The sequence below is a fragment of the Carica papaya genome, chromosome 9 (genome assembly GCF_054855325.1).
Source record: "Carica papaya isolate Zhongbai chromosome 9, ASM5485532v1, whole genome shotgun sequence".
Classification (NCBI taxonomy): domain Eukaryota; kingdom Viridiplantae; phylum Streptophyta; class Magnoliopsida; order Brassicales; family Caricaceae; genus Carica; species Carica papaya.
In genome coordinates, this window is record NC_142317.1 from 11,222,821 (window position 1) to 11,237,954 (window position 15,134).

Below are 15,134 nucleotides of genomic sequence, written 5' to 3' on the forward strand. Positions count from 1 at the left end.
ACCACACAATAAGATGAAGGCCTAGGAGCTATAGCAACTTGATAAGAGGCAGAAGACAGGTTTTATAATTCCTCTAAGAGCCCTAGCACAAGAGAAAGAATAAATTTACGCCCACAGTAGAAAAAATAATAGTAGCAGACCTTGCTAAAAATTGACAAATGGATACTTCAGATGCGGTAAAACTCAACATCGAATCAAAAAATGTCTTATCAATACAGAACAAATCAGTCAAGAATTCAAGGAAGAGTATGTGCCATTACAGAGTGAGATGCTCAAGCCTCTTAGGATGTAATCCAAGGTATGCTCACAATCTCTAGTACCTTGTCTAAAGTTTTAATAGACCTAGGATCTACACACTCTTTTGCATCACATGAGTTTACTCAACATCTGAATATTGAACATTCACCTTTAGATTATGTATTAGTAGTCTTTACCCCAGCCAATAAAAACTTGATGATAAGTATAGTCTGCCGAGCATGTATTGGAGAGGTTGCCAACAGAGAGTTACCAGTAGATCTCATACTCTTAAATATGTATGATTTTGACGTCATACTAGGAATGGATTGGTTGGCAGCATACCATGTCAATATAGATTGTCATGCGAAGACGATGACCTTTAATGTTCCCAATGATAAAACTTTTAAATTCAAGGGGATTAGGGAGCCCCAACATCCATGTCTTATATCTTATATTCAAGCTCAACGATTGCTTGAGAAGGGATGTGTAGAGTATTTGATTACGTAGTGGAGAATAAAAGTAAAGAAGTCAATCTATAACAAATACTTGTGGTGAAGGAATTTTTTAATATTTTCTCAGAAGATCTTTTAAGTTTACCCTCAGATCGGGAGATTGAGTTCTTCATTGACTTAATTTCTTGTACAAGCCCTATCTTTAAGACTCCACATCGAATGAAAAAAATCGAACTAGAGGAACTCAAGAAACAACTGCAAGAATTATTGGACAAGGGTTTTATCAAACCAAGTATATCACCATGGGGAGCCCTTGTATTATTTCTAAAGAAGAAGGATGGTACCATGCGGCTCTATTTCGATTATAGGCAATTGAGCCAAGTTACCGTAAAGAATAAGTAATCGTTACCTCATATCGATGATCTGTTTGACCAACTTCAAGGAGTCTAAGTATTCTCAAAGATTGATCTACATTCTAGATACCATCAATTAAATATTAAGAAAGAGGATGTTCCCAAGACTACCTTCAAGATCAGGTATAACCATTATGAATTCTTAGTCATGCCTTTTAGTCTAATAAATGCTCTCATAATATTTATGGATTTAATGAACAGAGTCTTCCAGTCATTCTTGAATAAGTTTATCATCATCTTCATTGATAATATACTGATTTATTCACGGAGCGAGCCTGAACATGCTGAGCATCTGACAATAGTGCTTGGGATACTTAGGAAAAAGAAGTTGTATGCCAAGTTTAAGACGTGTGAGTTTTGGTTAAAGGAGATTCTCTTTCTTAGACATATAGTTTCAAAAGACGGGATATCAGTAGAACTAACTAAGGTAGAAGCAGTAGTAAATTAGAAAAGACCTATAACGGTAACTAAAGTTCAAAGTTTCCTCGGTCTAACTAAATACTACAAAAAATTTATTAAAGTTTTTTAAAGATCACTACTGTACTAACTCAGCTCACTAGAAAGGATTCAAAATTTGAGTCGAATGATAAGTGTGAACAAAGTTTTCAAAAACTGAAGAAGTAGTTGACAACAGCCCCAATATTGATTATTCATAACAGAATTGGTGGATTCTCTATCTACGGTGATGGTTCGAAGCAAAGGTTGGGATGAGTGCTAATGCAATATAAAAAAGTGATAGCTCATAGTTCCAGATAATTAAAGAATCATAAGTAGAACTATCCTACCCATGACTTAGAACTAAACACCATAGTTTTTGCCTTAAAGATCTAGATAGACTTACTTAAGGATTATGATTGTAAGATCATATACCATCCAAAAAAAAGGCTATATAGTTACAGATGTTTTAGTAGGAATAGTACTTGCACTCTTGCCTATATGATGGCCTCAGAGTGGAGACTCTTGGAGGAGTTCTAGAATTTGAACCTGAATGTCCGACCTAAGGTCAACAGGACTACTTCAGTCTTTACCGGTAGCAGAGTGAAAATGAGAACATATTACCATGGATTTTGTTGTGGGTCTACCTAAAACAAGATCCCAGCATGATGTCATTTGGGTTATCATTAATATATTAATTAAGTCTGCTCATTTCCTGGCTATGAGAGTAAATGACCCACTGGATAAGTTAGTTAGTCTCTATATCAAAGAGATTGTGAGATTGCATAGAATTTCAATCATGATCATCTCCGATTGAGATCCCCGCTTTACTTAAAAATTTTGGACCAATTTATAGAATGTCATCGGGAGTAAGCTATGTTTTAGTACGACTTTCAATCCTCACAAGGATGGTCAATTAGGATGGACAATCTAAATTCTAAAAGATATGTTATGAGCCTGTGTCATTGAGTTGCGAGATAATTGGGGCGATGATTTACTTTTCATTGAGTTTGCATATAATAATAGCTATCAGTCCAGCATTCAAATGATACCCTATGAGGCTTTGTATGGAAGAACTTGCAGATCACCTATTTGTTAGGGAGAAGTTGGAGAACAAAAATTGGGTGGACTTTGTAAAGGGATAGCGAAGGAAAAATACTGAATATTTACATGTCTTTTATTAAAATGAGAATAGAGAGATATATATATATATATATGTAGATTGATTCAGATATGGTAACCAACATGAAACACTTTATTAATTACGATAACACATTTGGAAAGATAATCATACTATTATGTACATAGAATATTCTATAATATTCTAACACTTCCTCTCAAGCTGGAACATAAATATTAATCATGCACAACTTATTTTGAAGATACTCAATCCGTGTTCTATTTAGAGGCTTTGTGAATATATTACCTAGTTGCTTTCTTATCTTTACATGACTAGTAGATATAAAGTTTTCTTAAATCTTTTCTTAGATAAAATAACAATCAATCTCGATATATTTAGTTCTCTCATGATATACAGGATTCGAGGCAATATAAAGAGCAACCTGATTATCACACCAGGTTTTGCAAGAGATGTGGGCCTCGAACTCACTTCATCTAAAAGATGATGTATCTAAAAGATTTCACATGTAAACTAGGGCATAGCTCTATATTCAGACTTTGCACTTGAGTGAAATACAACTGTTTATTTTTTATATTCCATGATACGAGATTCTCACCAATAAAAATACAATAGCTCATAGTAGACCTCCTATCAATCTTAGATCTAGCCCAATCAGCATCTGTAAAACATTCAATGTGAGTATGTTGGTAATTTTTAAACATTATACCAAGTGTCAGAGCATCTTTAAAGTAGCACAAAATCTATTTAAGAACCTCCAATGTTTGACTGTAGGTGCAGACATAAACTGACTAACAAAATTAACAGAGTATGTAATATCTGGACGACTCACAGTGGGATAATTCAATTTCCTAACAAGTCGCATGTATTTTTTTTGGATCATCAAGGGGATCACCATTGTAAGATATACATTTGGTACCATTAGTGTATTACATGGCTTAGCTCCTAACATTCTTGTTTTCTACCAGTAGATCAAATACATACTTTATTTGAGATAACATAATCTCTTTCTTACTTCTTGTTACTTCTACCCCCAAGAAGTATTTTAGTTGTCACAAGCCTTTAGCATTAAATTTGGTATGCAAGAATGACTTGAGAGAGAATATTCTTGTATGGTCATTTTCTATAATCACAATATCATCAACATAAATAATAAGAAGTATAATACCAATTGTTGATTGTCTATAAAAGATTGAATGATCACACTTGTTCTTCTTCAATTTAAACTCACAAACTACCTCACTAAACTTATCAAACCATACATGAAGACTTTGTTTCAAACCATACAAAGATTTTTTTAAATGAGACATACTTTTTTGTACTCCTCTTGAGCAACTAACCCATGTGGTTGCTCCATATACACTTCTTCTAAGAGATCACCACGAAAAAATACATTTTTAATGTCCAACTGGTGTAACAGCCAATTTCGGAAGGCTGCAATAGATATGAATAAACAAACAGAGGTAATTTTAGCCACTAGAGAGAATGTATCAGAATAGTCTACCCCATAAGTCTGAGTATAAGCTTTCGCTATCAGTCGAGCTTTAAGTCTCGCCACAGAGAATTCTAGATTCACTTTGACTACAAATACCCATTTCTACCCCACAACATTTTTTCCTTTGTGTAAATCTACTAGATCCCAGGTATGATTATTATCAAGAGAATTTATCTCCTCAAGATGGCACTACGCCAACTAGGGTGATTCAGAGCCTCCTTAACTGTTTTGGGTATAGAAGTTGAATCTATAAAAATAACTAAAGCACTAGACGAATGAGATAGATGGTTATATGAGATAAAATTATCAATGGGATAAGTTAACTTAGGAATGGTGCATTGACGTTTACCTTTATGAAGTCCAATAGGAAGATCAAGATCTTATGAGGTAGAATTAGATGACGACGAACCTGGTGCAGGACATGTATCATTAGCTTGTTGTATTCTGAGAAAATAAAGTACCTCTTCACATACAGCTGTCAACATTCCTATTAAGACCTCATTACTAACCATTTGAGTCCACGCACTGCCGCACGTGCCACCATCAAAGTTCATGCGCTGCCGTCGGAGAGCCATGTGCCACCACCGAAAATCACCAAAATATCTCATTTCGATTAGAAATCACCACATAACCCAAATGCATGCTCGAATCCATAATGATGTTTATAAAATCTCCTCAAATCACATCGGAAGATCGAAAAAAGCTTGTTGTCACAAAATCTGCTCCACCATTGCTTTCTCTACTCCAGTCTTCTGGTTTTTTGCTCAAACCAGGCTGACCGACCTTTTTTTTAGGTTTTGACTTTAGGCTGAACACGACACGCATATGAAACAGCCGAACGCGATTTCACTTGACATTTGCAGACCCAAAACTAAGAGAGAAAGGCTTCTTCTACCTCTTTGTGTGCACCACCATGTTGGCCGCGATATGAACTAGTCACAGGATGGTTGACTTCCTCCGACACCAGGAATGGGTTATTCACCCTGCATTTGGTCTGACTGTAAAACCCTAACCCTAACCCTAGCTTTGATACCGTGTAAAGAGATAAGGAAGGAAAAATACTAAATATCATTTTTTTTATTGAAATAAAAATAAGAATATATATACATGTAGATGGATTCATATATGGTAACCAACATAAAACATCTTATTAATTACACTAACATATTTAGAAATATAATCATACTATTATGTACATAAAATATTTTATAATATTCTACCAGATCTGAATTAGTGGAAGAAACTACAGATAAGGTGAAGTGATCAAGAAATATCTTCTGATAGCTTAAAATAGACAAAAAAATTATGCCGAAAATTAGAAATAATATTTAGAATTCGAAGTAGGCGATTATGTATTTTTGAAGATCTCACCAATTAAAGGAATCATAAGATTTGGGAAGAAAGAAAAACTCAATCTAAGATTTATCATACCTTTTGAGATATTGGATAGAGTGGGAGCTGTTGGCTATCGTTTAGTATTGCCACCTGAGTTAGCCAACATACACAATGTCTTCCATGTATCAATACTAAAGAAACATCACCCCAATTCATTGCATGTACTCTGATATCAACCCCTTGCACTTCAGGACAACCTATCCGACTTTGAGCTTCTTATGCAGATAGTGGATCGCAGAAAAAAAATTACATCCAAGGTAATCTCTTTAGAAAACGTACTGTGGCAACATTATTCGATTGAAGAAGCCACATGGGAGCCAGAAGAGGAAATAAAGATCAAATACCCACATATGTTTGTGACCACTAGTAAGTCCAATTTAGAGGACTAAATTTCTTTTTTTAAGAGAGGGATAATGTGATAACTTGAAAATACCCTCGAGTTAATTTCTTATGTTTGATATATTTAATTAAGCCTTCATATATGTTTGAAAATATATAATAAGGTTAAGGATATATTTTAAAGTCAAATGGAAAAATGATGGATAAGAATGAATGAGCTAGAATAAGCATGAAAAGGTGTGGAAAAAGGTAGAAACCTTTTAGATAAAATGACATAAGGAAAAATAACAACTTTTAGATTAAATGACATATGAAAAATGATAATTTTTAGATGAAATGACATGTAAAAAGTGGTAACCTTTTGATGAAGTGGCATGTGAAAAACGCCAATCTTTTAGATAAAACAACATGTAAAAAGTGATAACCTTTTAAATAAAGTGACATAATAAAAAGTGACAACTTTTGGATGAAGTCACGTGATGAAATAATGACAACCTTTCTCTTGTAGTTCCCCATTCCTTTAAATAGGAGATGAGATAAGGAGGAAGAGACATTTCGTATGAGAGAAAAATAGTGAGAAGCATAGAGGTGAAGGAAGAATAAGAAGTACGAAGTGTGCGATTTTTTTAGAGTATTTTGATATTTTAGATAAAAATCTTGAGGAAACTCTATTATATTTGTAAGAGCAGAGGAAAAAGAAGAAGGCTCACGATCAAAAGGATGTTATAAATCATTAGAAATGTAATGATTTTTTAACTTTTGAAGTTCGATTTCTCTTTAGTTTTTAGAATTAGTTTTTGAGTATTGTGTTGGATATTTTTTGGTAAAGAAAGTGACCAAAAATCATCCCGAAACTCCATCAAATTTTTGAGAGGAAAAGGTCATCAATAAAGTTGGAATTCTGCCGAAATTAAGATTATAATTGTTAAGGACCTAATATAAATGGATATTATAGATTCATAACCTATGTACTTTTGAAGTATTTTATGTATTTTTAGTATAAAAATGTGAAAGTGTTCGATTTGTCTTTTATATTTGCTAAGTAAGTATTTATTAAAGTTTTACTTTGGTACAAGTATTATTTCACTTTTTATTTTCGAAATGTGACTTTGATATACGTGCATCACTCATTATGGAAATGAGTTGTTTTGAAAATACATGCATTATGTTAGCCTTCAATATGACCATACATAATCGTGTTGTATTCGGGTGTATTGGCGAAGTGATAAGTGTGTGCCCGTACATAACCGTTCCGTATTCGGGTGCATGAAAAAATAGTCTGATATACGTGCCCTAACTGTTTCGTGTTTGAAGGGTAGCACTGTTTTAAGGTACTCATGTATATCGTTCCGTATTCAAGTACATGGAAAACTAGTGATAAGTATGTGTGTTTACGCCATAATGTATGGTAACTGATTGATTCTATAATAGTGATAAATTATACAATGACGTAATTGTGAATCTATTTTCTGATTTGTGCATTCGTATTCTGATTCGTATATCTGTTTTGAAAATATTTTATGACAAATGTTTTGTTGTATGTAAAAAAATTATATATTGCATGTACTATGTTGTGATTTCATAATATTGTTTATCGGAATCTTTTATTTCACCCCCTATCACCCTTCAGATACTAAAGATACCACTGCAGAGTGAGCAGTGATACGAACGAACTTTTGGAAGTTAGACTCTAAGATTAAGGTTACTATTTCGTACTTTTATTTAGTAATATAGGCAATAAAATTTATAGCATCATACATATGCTTATATTTTACATTTAAAGGATGTAATGCTTCTGTGACTCTATTATGATTATAAAATTAAGTTATTTTACTTAACTTGAGTCTATATGATTTATGTAGCAGCCCCGAAAATTTATAATAGAATGTATATTAAAATATCAAATGCGGAAGCGAAGTCAAAATTTAAATAACATCCCTTACACCAAAACCAAAAACGTGCTCACAAAATATAAAGGATCAACTACCTAAGGGAGAAAACTCGAAAGTAAAAACTACGAATGTGACTATGGAGTCTTTAGGCGTCCCCTTCGTCGTCCTCCTGCGGAACCGGCTCGGGAACGATGTCCTCTTGATCTGAAATGATTAAATAAGTAATTAGCTACACTAGCCCAGTAAAGACATCACGATATCTCACTGTCACAGAGGTAAAGGTGGGTAGAAAACACAAAAAGACCAATGGAGCATAATTTACAACAAATCCTTTTATCGATAATAAAACCTTTACCATTCACTTACCTCGGTGAAATTCATAAAACAATATACGAAAGCCATAACATCATCATCATCATGAAAACATATATATGAACTGTATAACATAATACCTATCACACTTTTCGTAATTCAATCGTTACTCAACATATTTTCCTAATTAAGTAATAACATTATCATAATCATGGAATCATATAAACTGTAAAACATAACACTTATCACGCCTTTGGTAATTCAATCAATATACAACATATCTTTTCCTCATTCACCAGCCCACTAGTATCCATGGGGATCCATAGGGGTCCCGCCACCCGTTAATCCGTAACACTTGAAATCATATTCCAGGGCCGTCCCCATACCCCGTCCGGTATGGGCGCCAAACCATAGACCTCATTACCCCGTCCGGTATGAGGGTGAAACGGGCCGTCCCCATACCCCGTCCGGTATGGGCGCCAAAACACATAAGATCTCCATACCCCGTCCGGTATGGGAGACCACAATCCCGGTAGGGTTCCCTACGGGCCCGGTCCGTCCACCATCTCCCAGGATATCTAGTCAGGCTGACCACAGATTACAATTTCTATTTACATAATCTTTCATTCTCCTTTTCCCTCAGTCAGCATTATCAATCACATACAAACAAGCAAAATGATAATTTATGCCAAACAGACAACATACAGCATCAATATCCCGATCATTCAATCCATAATCAATAAAATAGTAAAATATACACATGAAACTATAAAATGAAAACATCGAACCTCATGCTGCATTTAAAACTGTAAAACAGGCCAAATAACAGTTAACCGACAAACACACTAGACTCGGGCTCCATTAGCAACCTTAAGCAATTTCACACATTCGTTGATTCATGAAATACCGTTTTATCATTTATTGGACTTTAAAACCGTGATAGGAAATAAGGTGAGGGGTCCTTACTCGTTTCGGGGTCCGAACACGGCTTCACAGTGTGCTTGTAGGCTGTCCCTAATTTTCCCTGAATTTTTCTCGGGGAACTGAAACGCACTACTGGTACCTACACGTGTTCCAAAAAAATCCCAAATTAGGCCCAGGGCCCCTTTCGGCCCGAATCGCAACTCCGGCACGGCGGCTCCGCCGTACTCCGGCGACGGCGCCGCCGCTGGCGGCGGCGATTCGCCTCGGGTTGGCTGTTTTAGGTCGTTTCTGGCCGAATTCGGCCACACTCGCATCGGTCCCTGCGAGAAAACAACCCTAGGGCCCTCGGGGGGCCAAAAAATAACAGAAAAAAGGAGCTTACCGGCGGCGGCGCTCTCGGGTGCGGCGGCTCTCTGGCGAGGTTCATGTTTTGGTGATTCGGCTCCGGTCAACCTGTAGAGAAAAGAATGGTGATCACAGTGATATAAAAATTGCATCAAACGGAGGCCGGGAAGGGCCTCATCGGAGGCAAAAACCGAGAAGGGGCGCGGCGGCGCCGCTGGGCTTCGGCAGTGTATTCCGGCTGTTTGACCGAGATTTTGGCTCCGATTTGGCCACAGGAGGAATCAGCGTGGAAAAACGAGTCGGGGGTACGAAATTTACCTCGATCGGCGGTCGAAAATTCCTCCGGTGCGGCGGCGGGTGGCGGCGGCCGACTTTTGGTTTGTCTTCTTCGACGAGCGGCAAGCGGCTAGGGTTTGTGGTCTGGTGTGGGGGTTCTATTTATAACCCTTTGCCTTTTGATCTCAACCGTCCATTTTGTTTTAATCTGGGCCGTCCGTTTTTTATTAAATCTGGGCCGTCCGTGCGTTTAAATCTAGGCCGTCCGATCGCACGCTTGATCTGGGCCGTCCGATCGCGCCTACGCGGATCGCCAACGTGACCCTTTTTAGAACGACGTGGTCTTGCCACGTGGCAGGTCCCGGTTGGCCGGGACTGCTGACGTGGCTGCCGACGTGGCTCTTTTTTTTTTTTTCGGCCCCTTTCCGGGCGCTACAATTTAAGTAAGTATGTTCCGGTCGTTACTCTATAAGACGTGGTATGGTTCATGACACTTCCTCTAGCTCGTTCCTTCCCATGGCCACTAAACTCTCTGCCTTTTTATTTCAAAGCCCCTATATCGAACCCAAAGAAGGATGCCCCCTTTCAAAGAGTTCCCATACCTTTGCATCTGTTCTGTCTCTTTTCCTTGATATTCCCTTTCAATTTTCGACCTCCTCCCTCTGTTTTTTTTTTTTTGTTCTTTTGCTTCTATTTTCATAACCATCTTTCTATCAAAACCCCTCTAGTTTCCTTTCTTCAGCCATTACTAATAATATTTTTTTTATTGATGTGTAATTATATTATATAATCTAACACTGTATGCAAATATTTTTAGAATAAAAATTAAAATAAACAATAATTTACAAATGATATAATTTGCTCTTATATCTTGATCTACTTTACTTTTAACACAATAATTTATTTTCTCTTTAGTACTTTGATTTACTTCTTTTTTAATACTTTTTCTCAAACTAGAGAATATGTATTATTCATTTTCAGCTCACTAATAAGCGTTAGGAATACTAGATTGCTTACGATTTTAGTTAACACATCTAGTTGTTGAGAATTAATGTCTATTTATAGGGTACATATTAGGTTGTTGTCGCTTAATTCATAATTATGTCACTAGGCTCTTCAGGAGCATTCACATTGGGCTCTTCAGAAATGTCTGTCTCCTTAACTCATAAATCTTAATTGGTAATTTCCTTATCAATTTGAACATCTTGATTATTTGCACTTTTTTCTTTTTTCTTTTTTTTTTTTTTTAAAGATTTTTATTTTTGGAACTAATTAGTCTATCATGTTTCAACACATGCTTTATATTCATTTGCCAATCAACAGGTTTTCTTGTGATGACATCTGATACTAATCAGTACATTTATAGGTAGCATATGTGATTTAGTAATTTTTTAAAGTTAGTAAAAGCATCTAAGTAGTCGATTTGTAAATAAATTATATTTTGTTCAATGATCAAGATGTGATAAAGATGATGCATTCTAATTAATTTTTTTATCCAGTTGTTTTTTTTTTTTTTTGTTTTTTGTTCTCCCTTTAATACTAGAAAAACTATATTGGATCAAAATAATAATCAACAATCTACATCATAAAAGTATTTTCAGTAAATATTAGATAGAAATTTATATCCAATGTATATTTGCAATCTTTTTTTAGGACCCATTTTGGTGCAGTAAATGGAAGATATATACTCAGCCCTAAAAAAATTATAATATGGGAAATATTTGGCTCCTCATCATGGAATATAACTTATCATAATTAGAAAAATAAGATGTTCCTAAATAGAGTTTTGTTCTCATACGTAATAATCTGACTATTAATTAAAGGCATTGAATTATAAAATATTAAATAATTATTACAACAATCATTAGAAACTTTAAATGTAAATTAACCAACATTATCAATACGAATTTTCTTTATTGTATAATTCAAAAATTATTCTTGTAATTGAATTATCTGAACACATAACATAATGAATGCTACGTTGCAAGTTAATAATAAACACACTGATGATCATCATCTTTTAAATACATCTACTAAAATCATAAAATAACTAAATAGTCCACGTGGCAAATCTACGGCCCTACATATCTTATTGCGTTGTTTCTAAAGACGTCATAATTTTAGTTTAACAATTAATTTGCCTTTAGAACATGAAATTCACACAATTCAAAAATCTTCTGGTTCTTTAGCGGCTATTTGTGTGAATTTTTAATTATTTTATGAATTATTATTCAACCGAAATATTCCAACTAATTACGTCAAATTCTAAAAATATTTAAATTAATAAATTTTAGTTCTACTATTGCATTTATTTCAATTGCATAAATGTTCATAAGAGTACAAACATGAAGAAATTGCTGGTAATTTTTTAATGCATGTTTTCTATTGGTCTACAATATTTGTAATGCAAAAATACTCTGATATTTTTCTCATTGCATGTCTTAATATATGTATATTTTGGCAAATATTTTTAAAACAATAAATTTCTTTTAAATTTATAAGACAACATTACATTATTTATAGAAACATTTGTTCTTTATGTAGTAATATATTTACTCTTCTAGACCCATTAATAATTTTTATATTATCACATATTGTGTTAACATTAACTTTAACTATTTTAAATGTAAAAAATAATTTTTGTCTCTTAATATAGTAAGTATTATTCCACAATTAAAGAGATAAATTGTAAAGACTCAAAACTTAATGAAAATAAAGATATTGAATTAGTAAAATAATAGCAGAAATAATTATTAATTTAAGATTTACATTTCTTGCACAGTAAATCAGGATGTCCAATAAAAATACGGAAATAACCATTTTAAGAAAGTTAAAATAACGAAAATAGAAAAGAAACTAAAATCCTATAGGGTTAACATTCGCTGGGCAACTCTGATGGAATATGGGAGACAACTTTTAGTCATAACCTTCTTGCGATTTAGGATCCAAATCTTGATCTTACTGATATGAAGTGGTTAAATAGGAGGGATGAGATATACTAACTTAGTAAGAATATTAATACTTAACACCGATACGAAAAATTAAATATTAGTAAAAATCGTAAAATAACCAATTGAGCCATTTTTTTTTAAAATAAATTTATTTAATATAAAAAAATATTACTATACTCACCTTTTTGAGTTTCCAAAACCGGTTTATGAAGGTAATAATCAGGATAATAATTTATTACATATTTAAAGGAAAGTGATAGGAAACGTTACTTTTTTACCTACTTATTGATACTTCTAGGAGTCCATAAGGGTTCCCTCTATGCATGAACCCAATATCCAATTCATTAATTAACTGGTCGTCCCCATATCGCATCTAGTAATAGGCATCAAATGTACCGCTACCTCAATATCCTGTTTGGTATGAGGGTGAACTATACCTCCCAATCTGTTCCGATATGAGACTTCTCAACCTCGCTCGACTGAGGTAATATTCATGGTAGGATTTATCGTATGTATCGGGTCTGTACACGATTTTTCATGATACCCGGTAAGCTTTTTATGCACATATTCACGTCATTAACTAGTTACTAATTACACGTAATTATTTCATATTTACAGATCAATACTATGACATGTAAACAGACAATACAAACAATTAAGAAAACCGGATTAGGGCATTTACTTCAAATTAGTCAATGTGTGAGAATAATAGCTAAGCAATCAATAAGCGATAAAGCAATTAAAATCAATAAATAATAGTAATTTAGGCAGTATAAGAATAAACATGCAACACAGCTAGAACAATTACATACTGACCAGTTACCGGCTCCACTAGTAACCTGTATTCAATTAATTAAGAGTTTCTAATTTTTACAAAAACACACCGTTATTAATTATTAAACTTTAATTTACCATAACGGGAGAAAATGGTGAGAGATTTTTATTGTGGATCGGTATTTGAAAGACCACCTTTTTCACTGCGCTTCTTAGTAGTTCTTGGATTTTTTGGATTTTTTCTACGAAAATAAAAAATACGCTTCACATATTCTAAAATATCCCAAAAAGACCAAAAATATGACTTTTTAATTTTTCTGGCCGGTTTAAGGTTCTTGCACGGTAGCGCCGCCGCCCACGGCGGCGTCTCATCTCGATCTGGCTGTTTTGGCCGGTTTTGCACGAAAACTTACAAACAATGGGGTTAGGTAGTCTCTATTGGCCAGAAAAGGAAAAACCCGAGGCATTACCAGTGAAGGAGTTTTCTGGTGTGGTGGCTCCGTCATTCCTTTCTCGCAACCGGGGGTTCTCTTCGATCGACCTATACTAGAAAAAGATTAGAAACACAATGGTAGAAAAATCAAAGGGAATGGAAAACGGGAAATAACTCACCGGAGTGATTTTTGGGTTGTAGCCGCGGTGGTTTGGCCGAGCTTCGCTCTCGATTTTCGATTTTTTTGGGAGCTTTTTGGCTCCGATATGGGTGTGGGGAGGCTTGAAATCAAATTTCGATCGAAAGAGGAGAAAATTTTTACCTTTTAGCGTCGGCGGTGGCTCTGATGCGGCAGCAACGGTGGTTGCTTTTCTTTTTGGTCATCCTTCTTCTTCTTATCCAGTGAGCTTGGGTGCAGCAAGGGTTAGAGTTTTGGGGATACGATGCTTATATACCTTCTCCACATCAATCTGGACCATCCGTGCAGGGACACGTGACTCATTCACCGCCGTTAAATCGCTCTTATTTGAAGATTTAATATGAACCGCACAATATGATCAAATCTAGTCGTTTGATCACACTTGAAGAGGAAACGGATATTGGCTGTCCGTGCATGTGGGAGGAGATTTGGGCCGTTGGATCTGCTGGCACGCGGATCACCTACGTGGCTTCCTGTGTGGACGCATATCCACATGTCTGCTATGCAACACACGGCGACCAGCCATGCTGTTGACGTGGCAGTCCACGCGGTCAAATTTTCATTATTTTTACTTTTACTCTAGTTTTCCACATTTTTTTTAATTAGATCATCCCTTATTTCTATTTTGGCCTTAATTTTTTAAAATATTTTCAAATGCATCCAAAACACAATTTTCTTCAAAAATTAAACAAAAAATTAAAATTATTTTTTTAAAAAAATTATTTCATTATAATGATTAAATTATACCGGGCCTAAATTTCAGGCTCGGGTGTTATACAAATATCTTCATTCTTGATTTTTGGGCCAACTAAATTTTGAGGAACATCCATTTTTCTTAATGAAAATGAATAATATCATAATATAAAAAAGATTGTTTAATATTATATGCTAATATTTAAATCTAAATACAAAAATAACTAAGATAAAACGATAAGATAATACTATAAATAATTATTTTATCTTCATATTTTTGTTTCCAAATAGGTTATGAATTATTTTTTCATAATTCTTTGAAGAAATCAAATACATCAAAATATGTCAGACTCATAAGTTTTATTAATATTATATTTTTTAAAGGATATAATTATTTATTTATTTATATTTTTTTAATAAAATTTAATAAA